Raw genomic sequence first — 8,881 nt, 5'->3', positions numbered from 1 at the left:
GTATATAACATATCACTTTGTAAATTAAATTAATAACTTTTCCTAAAACGAATTTAACTCAACTGACATACAATATGTATTAGCAATATAAGATCATTTGTGCTTCAAATCTACTTAAAATATCATAATTAAACATTAATATAGTATCTTTTATAATTTTTTATAATTTTGGATTTTTATTTAAAATATAATCAAACCAACCATATAAAAGCTCAACAATGAATAAATTATATATATAATTTCTTCGGAACTCAAAAGAAAAAATAAAATATACCAAATTAAATCATTTCCACTTAAGCTCACTTTCACCACGAATGGATGAGAATAGTAAAAGAAAAACCCTTGTATATGAAACATTGTCATTGGTTAATATTAAATGAAATTAAACTCACCACAACGTTATTTTATTTTTATTTTAGTGTGTTATATAAATTAGAATGATGTTAATTGCATAGATTCTAATTGGACAAATATAGTACACTCTATTAATATTTATATAGTACATATCTTAATTTATATAACTACTTCAGCCGCATAATGCTAATCTCATTAAATTGATAAATTATTATTGTCACACCAAATCATGTAATTCACTAATTAGATAAATTTTAATTAAAATTTAGAAAAGGGTTAGAAAAAAAATTACATAAATAGATCTTAAGAGGAAAAAGGAACACAAAAACAAAGCTAAAAACAAAGCTTATAAATTACGTTGTCGTATAAATCGGTCAAATCAATATTATTGTCTTCAACTAAGAGATTGTCAGAAGTTCAAACTTTTCACCCTACATCGTCGTTGAATATGAAAAAAAAATAAATAAATGAAATAAGAAAACAAATTTATTTTTGTTATATGTATGTGAGGAAAAAAGAGACAGTAAATTAAATTGGAGTGTGACTTGTTGCTACCTTTATAGAGAGCTACATTTATATACAGAGAGATATGTAGTACAAATACACGGATAATTAATATATTTAGCTATAGTTCTTATAAAATAATAATTAAAAGCCATATACTTTTTTTCCAATTCATGAATGGAAAATTTTTCTTCTTTCTTGTTCCTATCTTCTGTTTGTTTGCTTGTAGCCTGCAATTTGTAAAGGGAACCCTACACATGGGGAAGCAGCAAAAACAAAGCCAGAAAGCTGATTTTAAAAATTAAATGATTAAATAATTAAATTACATAGAAATGGAGATAGAGGGACAAGAATATTCTAGTGAATTTATGTTTTTCTTTTCATAAGAATTTATAAAAGCAAAAATGAAACTATTTAACTATAGTTTTCTATGGAATTATATATCTACAAACTCACAAACACAAAAAGAAAAGGAAAAAAAAAAAAAAAACTAAAATCAGCTATATATTTATGAGTGTTTCTGTTTGTTTTCAAGTATATATAATAAGATCCAATATATTTCACAAAAATTATCTAGGGCTAATAAAATCAACATTTTTTTTTTTTGGAGAAGTCAACATGTTCTTTCTTGTTTTATTGTGATTCAAAATTCAAAATGAAAATTCAAGAAAAATAAGAGGAAAAAAATCTTCCAATGATATGGGTTTTTTTTGGGGGGGAAAATATGATTAAAAGAAATCCAATTTATTAAAAGATTTTTTTTTTACCATACCTAAAAAGGAAAAAAAAAATGAGAAATAGAAGAAGGATTATACCTAAAAGGGATTGATGATGTAGTTCATAGGTCGAAGAAGAAGAATTACATTTTTTTTTTTTTTTTTTTTTTTTGTGGTTGATCCTTTTATTGTATCTTCCCACAGCTTTATTGAACTGCAGCCATTGAAATTCATAGCAAAGAAGAAAACTAAAAATTTTAAAAAATTAAAAAATTACTTTTTTTTCTTTTTTTTTTTATTTTTTCAAGAAGAAGAAGATCATGAAATGCAGTTCAAGAAAGCCGTGGAAGAATACAAAGAGGATCAAAAATAAAATAAACCTGTTTGGCAGAAGAGAAAATTGAGAGGGAAAGTGATGGGAAAAAAAATGAATGCATATGGTTATGGGAGATATGAAGGGCTCAATGGCTACTATACTTATAGCAAAATTTCAAGAATTTCTTTCTTTCTTTTTTTTTTTTTTTTAAAGGTCACACCAATCCCAATTTAGAATAATGGAACTTAGTGAGGAGAGAGAGGAAAAACAATAGTGAAGAAGCTTGTAAAGATGGAGTTAGCTTTTTTATGAAATTGTCCCACACATCCCATTTTCAATTCCGACTTTCTAATTCCTTCGTCTTTACTATTTCGTATGTATTCTCCATCCAGAAATTAGAAATTTAAAATCTTTCCAATTTTTACTTTTTGTTTGACTTAGTATTTTTGTTTATGTACTTTTAAGCTAGATTTAGCAAATTATTCCTAATTATTTTCAGGTAATTCATTTTTAATTCACTTGCCAAAAAATAATAATTATTATTATTAATTATAAATGCTTTCTTAAATTTGTGCTAAACTTATATATTTTTTAAAAAATTTAAACATTTTTTCCTTCGAAGGTGATGTATGAAGCGGGTTGCACTCAAATATTATTATATAAAAGAAATGACTTTGTCTATATGAGTTTAGTTCAGTTGGTAAAAGTTAAGTTAAAATGAACATAATTCAATTAGTGAAAAACATATACTATCAAATTATCAATCTTGAGATGACGGTAATTTAGTGCTTCAACAATTGTTGGGGGCACGCCATCACACTAGGTCCGAGCATTGTGTCTGATAATTTTGTTTATTCTTTTGTTAAAATGGGTTTAACTTGACGGGGAAAAAAATTAGAGAAAAATAATATTAAAAAAGTGTTGAAAAAATGAAAAAGACGAGTGAGAAAATTAAGAAAAAAGTCATAAATGTACGTGCGGTTGGGATCTGACGGCAATGGTGGCAGCACAGTTAGGGCTATTTTGATAGATCTGTCCCCTCTTTTTCATTTTTCTCAACTATTGCCTCTAAAACTTATGCTGTTCTTCAATAGTAAATAAATAAATAAAATAAATTTATAAATATATATATATATATATTCACACACACATACATTCATACACAATTATATGTGTGTATGTGTTTCTTTTTTTTTTTTTTTTTTTTTTGTTCGATGTAATTTAAGTTTGAATTTTAATTAAGCTCATGTTGTTTTAAAAAATTTCAATTATATTATTTTTACTGTAAATATTACAATTGGTTGATGATATTTTTTCATTGCATGATACTTGATAAGTTTGTGAATGAGAGTTTTTTTTAAAAAAAAAAAAAAAAAAAAATTGCTTTTGAATTTTTGAGTTGGCAAATTTTATTTTTTTTACACAAAAAAATTATTGAGAGTTTCAAAATTTTAAGATCAAATTGAGAATTACATAAAAGTATGGACTATATTGTTATTCCTTTTGAAAGTTTGAAAAAAATCATCACTTTTTCTCAACTTAGCCTAAATTTTCTTCTTCTTCTTGTTTATTTATTTATTTACTTATTTCATGTAATGATTAAAAAAAAAAAAAAGGATAACTATAAGATGAAAAGGTGCAAAAAATATATAATTGAGTTTCTAGATATTAAAGGAAAAAAATAGAAAATTATCAAAAGTTGAGGGCATAAAAAAAAATCATAAACTAAAACCCATATTTCAACCTCATTATAAGGCAGGCTTAATTTTCAAAGTTTATAGGCTTTATTTTTTTAATAATTTGATTAAGTCTTAATTTTAAAAATAAAAAATGAAACCCTTAATAAATAAGACATTTGATTTGTGAAAAGTGAACTTAATTCTATACTAATTGACATGTGCTCTTTCTTTTTAAGTTGAATTCAATCTTCGTCCTATTATAAAAATAAAGAATAGACTAAACCATTTACCAACTTTTATATTTTTCTTATTAATGCACGGTTGGAAAAGCAGTGAATTCATCGAATTATACTAATGTATGATATCTCATATACCTTCACTAATCCATATGTGTGTGAGGTGTCAATTTTGCCTTCTAATTTAATTTTTATTTACTAACGTGAACATAGTACAAATGGTCTATATACAACGTCTGTTTATCTTACTTTACGTGTGAATTATCATTGTGACACCAATTCAGTAGAACTCGAGATATAAATACACCATTATCAGTTGATGTAATTCGATTTCCCTTCTAAAATTTTAAGAATAATTTTCACCTAACATCTAAATATTTTCAATTATAATTTCTCTATTTAGTTAATTCTTGATCTTATGGAGAAGGTTAAATTTTGGAATGACCTTTCTTGATATTAATCTAGTTGGACTATTTAAATTTATAAAACTAAGAAAAATAAAGAACAAGCAAATATTTAATATTAAAAAGAGACAGCTCATATATATTCATTTACATTTTAAATTTTAAATGTCACTTTGTCATTTTATTATTTTTAAAATTTATACCATGATGTCTTATCTCATTATATAAGAATACAATTTCATTATGTGGACAAATATTTTTATCACAAAAAAAAAAACAGAAAATTTAAAAAAAGTATAAATTAGAGTAGGGACCTAGAGGAGGGGAGGGTGATAATTGAAGGGTTGCAAAAAGGGAACATGACAGCCATAGCCATCTCAAGTTGAGTGGAGAATATTAATTAAGCAAATTTTTATTATATTTTATTTATGCACCAACTAAAATTTAATATGAACACATTATGTTTTTGTAATTTGAAAATTACCCTTTACAAGAAAACAATTAATTTGAAAAGTACACCATATCAATATTGAAGATATATTTTTCTCAAAATATTGTGTTAAATTAGGAATAGGAATGGTGATCACCCCATTTATCTGTTTGATTAGTGATATGAAAATATAAATTTTAAAGTAAGAGATTTAATAGAAGAAAACCGGTATTATTTCATGTTTTTATATATATCTGAAATAAGATTAGAAATTGAATCTCAATTTAAACAATAATTTAAATATATCTGATAATGTATTTATGAACTATAAAATTACCTAGAGTTACTAACTAAACATTAAATTGAATATAAAGTATTATTAACTTAATTTATGGATATGTTTTATGTTATGCATTTTGTATAACTATTGTTTTATATTTCATATAATGTATAAATATATTATATTATATAGACTTTAATTTAACACAAAGGAATTGAGGTCAAAGTGAGCTTAGCTCAACTTGGCATACATATGTAATAGTAAGAAGTTTGTGGTTCAAATCCTCATTCCTCTATTTCTTTAAAAAAAATTAAATGAATGAATTGAGTTTAATTATGACATGAAATAGTGTATTTAATCAATCGAGTGTTTATTTATTTTTTAGTATAATTATATATATAATTTTTGTTTTCAAAATTTCTACCATTTGAATCATAAAATTAAAAAACACATCTATATATCAACTAAACTCAATGCAATTGAGAACATAACACATAAACTTGATTGTCTACCTAGCTAAAAGAACCACCGATAACAACTTCACTATTAATTTTCTTATAATAAATACTAAAATTCGATTGGGCAACTATTTGTTTTTTTTTTTTAATTTTTAAAATGAAGCCTAAAAACACACATCTTCTGTCTCTAAATTTATTGCTTTGTTATATACTTTTTACCCGTATCTTAAAAAACCAATCCAAATTTTGAGACCTAAAAAGTAGTATTTAAAAATTTGTTTTCATCTTTTAAATTTGACTAAGAATTTAATTCTACGAACCATTATAGAGAAAATATGTTTAATTTCAAAAGACAAAAATATAAAATACTAAATAGTTAAGAAACCGACCTAAAATATTTGTTTTCTTTCTACTTGAAAGAATGCTTTTAAATTCTCCAAACCATATCTCAAAATAAAAATAAGTTTGGTTTATTAAACGTGCCCTAATTAATAATATTATTAATTTAGAACAATTTTCGAGAGCTCTTGTAATTCCATTATTAAAATATTCATTAATAAATACAAGCTGAAGTTCTCAAATTTTGCTACAAATATGCATGCAAAAATGGTATTATTATCCAAGTGAGAATAAAATATTTCTGAGAGTTCGAAATTTTTAATATTTTATTTTTAATTTGATTTCTTCAATTTAAAATTTTTATTTATCTCTTTTAACCTATATACTCTTTGTTTTTTTTTTAAAAAAAAATACCGATGTATGCTAAAAAATTCAAGTATATTGACAAAATTAATGAAAAAGAATGACAATCTATTTTTTTTATGGTCAATTAACCTTCATGTCTTAGTGAATAGTTTAAGAAAGAAAAATATTAAAGTGAACTTAATTTAGTGATAATAATTGATATCTATCTTTTATTTGAAGCGTTTAAAATATATTTTCAAGTACTTAATTTAAACAATAAGTCATTTTAAAACAAATTAGAGTGTTTAACAATCACTCGAAATAATTTTTGAAGTGTATTTTAAAAAGTTTTGATCAAAAGTATTTAAATAAAAATAAATTTTTTGAAAAAAAAAAAAACAATAAATAAGCCAATCCAAACGGGCCTTTAAAGTCAAGAGTAGTTAAAAATTTGAAGACAAAAAAAAAAAAAAAAAGAGTGATAAACATGTTCAATAAAAAGAATCAAGAATTGGTGAAGATAATTAAAGGAAACGTTCCTAGAATTTAATTCTTTTGGGCATTCAAGTCATAAATAATAAACAACTAAAATGATAATGCAATTATTCTTATTTTAACTAATGTGAGGCTATATTCGTATCTCTTCTAATCAATGTGTATTCAACCTAATTCATTTTGACTTTTGACTAATATTTCTAAAATTATATATACATTTAAATGTTTAATATTCAACTTAAATTATTTCTATATCTAACTAATGTGAAGTGAGACTATTCTTACATCTCCTATGGATATAAAGGTACAATATTCAACTTCATTATTTTTACTTTTTGACTAATATGAGACTATCTTTAACAAATTTATAGGTTCAATATCCAACCTAATTTTTGTGAGACTTGTAACTAATGCAAGACCATGGTATTATAAATTTCTGTCAACATACTAACATTTTTACATTTATCTGGATTTGACATCTACATAATGAGAGAATCAACATTTCCATCACGTCAAAAAAAATTCACACATGAAACTTAGAAAATAAGCAATAAAATGCAAAATATGAAAACAAAACGTTTGTGTATCAATTTCAATAATTTATTTAAAATGATGTTTTAATATTTTTTTAGAAATATTCATTGATATCAATATCCCAATTGAGATTTCCATAGAAATTGGGACCTTGCAACATTTCTGTTGATGTCCACATTTTTATAAACCTAGCGAGATTATATGCTTACATCTCTTATCTATATCTATATTTATACTTTATTAAAAGGGATAATAAGGGGAGAATTTTCATCTTTCCTTTTTGCCCTTAAAAATTTTAGAAATTCTTAATTTTCCTTCATTCAATATAATCTATTTTGCCACCACACTTAAACATACAAAATTGCATCACTTCATATAGACACATAGATCTACAAAATTGCATCACTTCATACAAACACATTCCTTCACATTATAACTTCCAAATTTTCAAATAATAAATATAAACTTTTCTACTTTTCTTCGACCTCTTCATTTACAAAATGTTATGGAAAGAATTTTAGAATGAAGTTTTTGTTCTCTATTTCACGATAGTCTCGATCGTTCTTCGTATATATGTTGTATCAATTGCTTTTTTTAGTAGGTTTCTATCGTCATCAATACCTAAGGCTCTCATACTGAAGTCTTTTATGGATCAAAGTGAGTTTCTTCTTCTTTTCCTTTTTCCATTTTGTAATGGTCTCGATCCTCCTTCGTATATCTATGGTGTCAGTTGCTTTTTTCAGCGTGTTTCTATTGTCACCAACACCTAAGGCTCTCATAATAAAGGCTTTTATGGATCAAGGTGAGTTTTTTTTTTTTTTTTTTTTTTTTTTTTTTTTTTTTTTCCATTTTTTCTAAAAGAAAGAGAAGAGAGGATGTTTAGTAAAAAGATTGAAAAAAATGGAGAGATATAAATTGTTATGGTGGCCAATTATTAATAACCAAAAACGAAATTGCACGAAATTATTAGGGTGGATCTGCCTTGAAATTTCGTTGGCAATTTAGATATAATTTATATATATATATATATATATAAATGGTTAGAATAAATATATTTTACTAAATATATGGGTTGTGTATCTATGAAATATACCGTATTTAGTTAGGTAGTTTTCCAAATCTTTCCTAATTTTTTTTTTTAATTTCTTTCCCCAATATTTTTTTTTCTTCTCTTCGTTTTCTGGTTCGGCACTAGGCGCAACGCAGGTCTTTTAGCGTCGTCATATTGGTCTCCTCCCTTCCACCATCATGTCGTCGTCAATCTGGTTCAACTGCCACAATCGTATAGAATTAATTAAAGTGAAGGGGAGGGAGATATAACTTCAGTATTTAGCTAAATATTATATATAGATTTGTTTAACATTTTTCTTTTTTTTTTTCGTTTAATTTTACATTATTTTTTGTGTGAAACTTTTTAATTATTCCTATTTTTTCCTTAAATCCCCCATTTCGAAACTTTTGAAAAAACTACATCTTTATAAAAACATATGTTTTCAGCAAATTAAATATCGCTATTGCAAACATGGTAATCACCAATTTCTTTAATTTTTTTCTTTTTATAGGAAATTTGATGTTTGTAGTGCAATCCACATATGTTTGTGATGGTTGCTCCTCGAACGGCTATTTTTACAGCCCCATGATGAGGAGTAAATTGAATTATAGTGAATGCATGAAGAAAGAAATAGAGAAAATAAGAAAGAGAGATTTAATCTTATGGTTTTTTTAATCTCGGTGGTGATTCAATTATTATATCCATTCCCTCTTATTTTTTCATTCTATACCTTAAATTTT

General features: G+C 24.8%; 1 long non-coding RNA gene across 1 annotated transcript; it reads right to left on the bottom strand.

Annotated features, from left to right (window-relative positions):
* Positions 1-827: 827 nt before the first annotated feature.
* LOC120080183 (uncharacterized) lies at positions 828-2,026 on the bottom strand. The gene is made up of 2 exons (XR_005482436.2): positions 1,674-2,026; positions 828-1,109 (listed from the first exon to the last, which is right to left on the bottom strand). It is a non-coding gene; the product is annotated as an uncharacterized LOC120080183 (long non-coding RNA).
* Positions 2,027-8,881: the final 6,855 nt, after the last annotated feature.

Source organism: Benincasa hispida, chromosome 6 (genome assembly GCF_027475165.1).
Source record: "Benincasa hispida cultivar pf3 chromosome 6, pf3_genome.v1.1, whole genome shotgun sequence".
Classification (NCBI taxonomy): domain Eukaryota; kingdom Viridiplantae; phylum Streptophyta; class Magnoliopsida; order Cucurbitales; family Cucurbitaceae; genus Benincasa; species Benincasa hispida.
The sequence above is the reverse complement of the archived record's forward strand: the minus strand, read 5'-3'. Positions and strand labels throughout refer to the sequence as shown.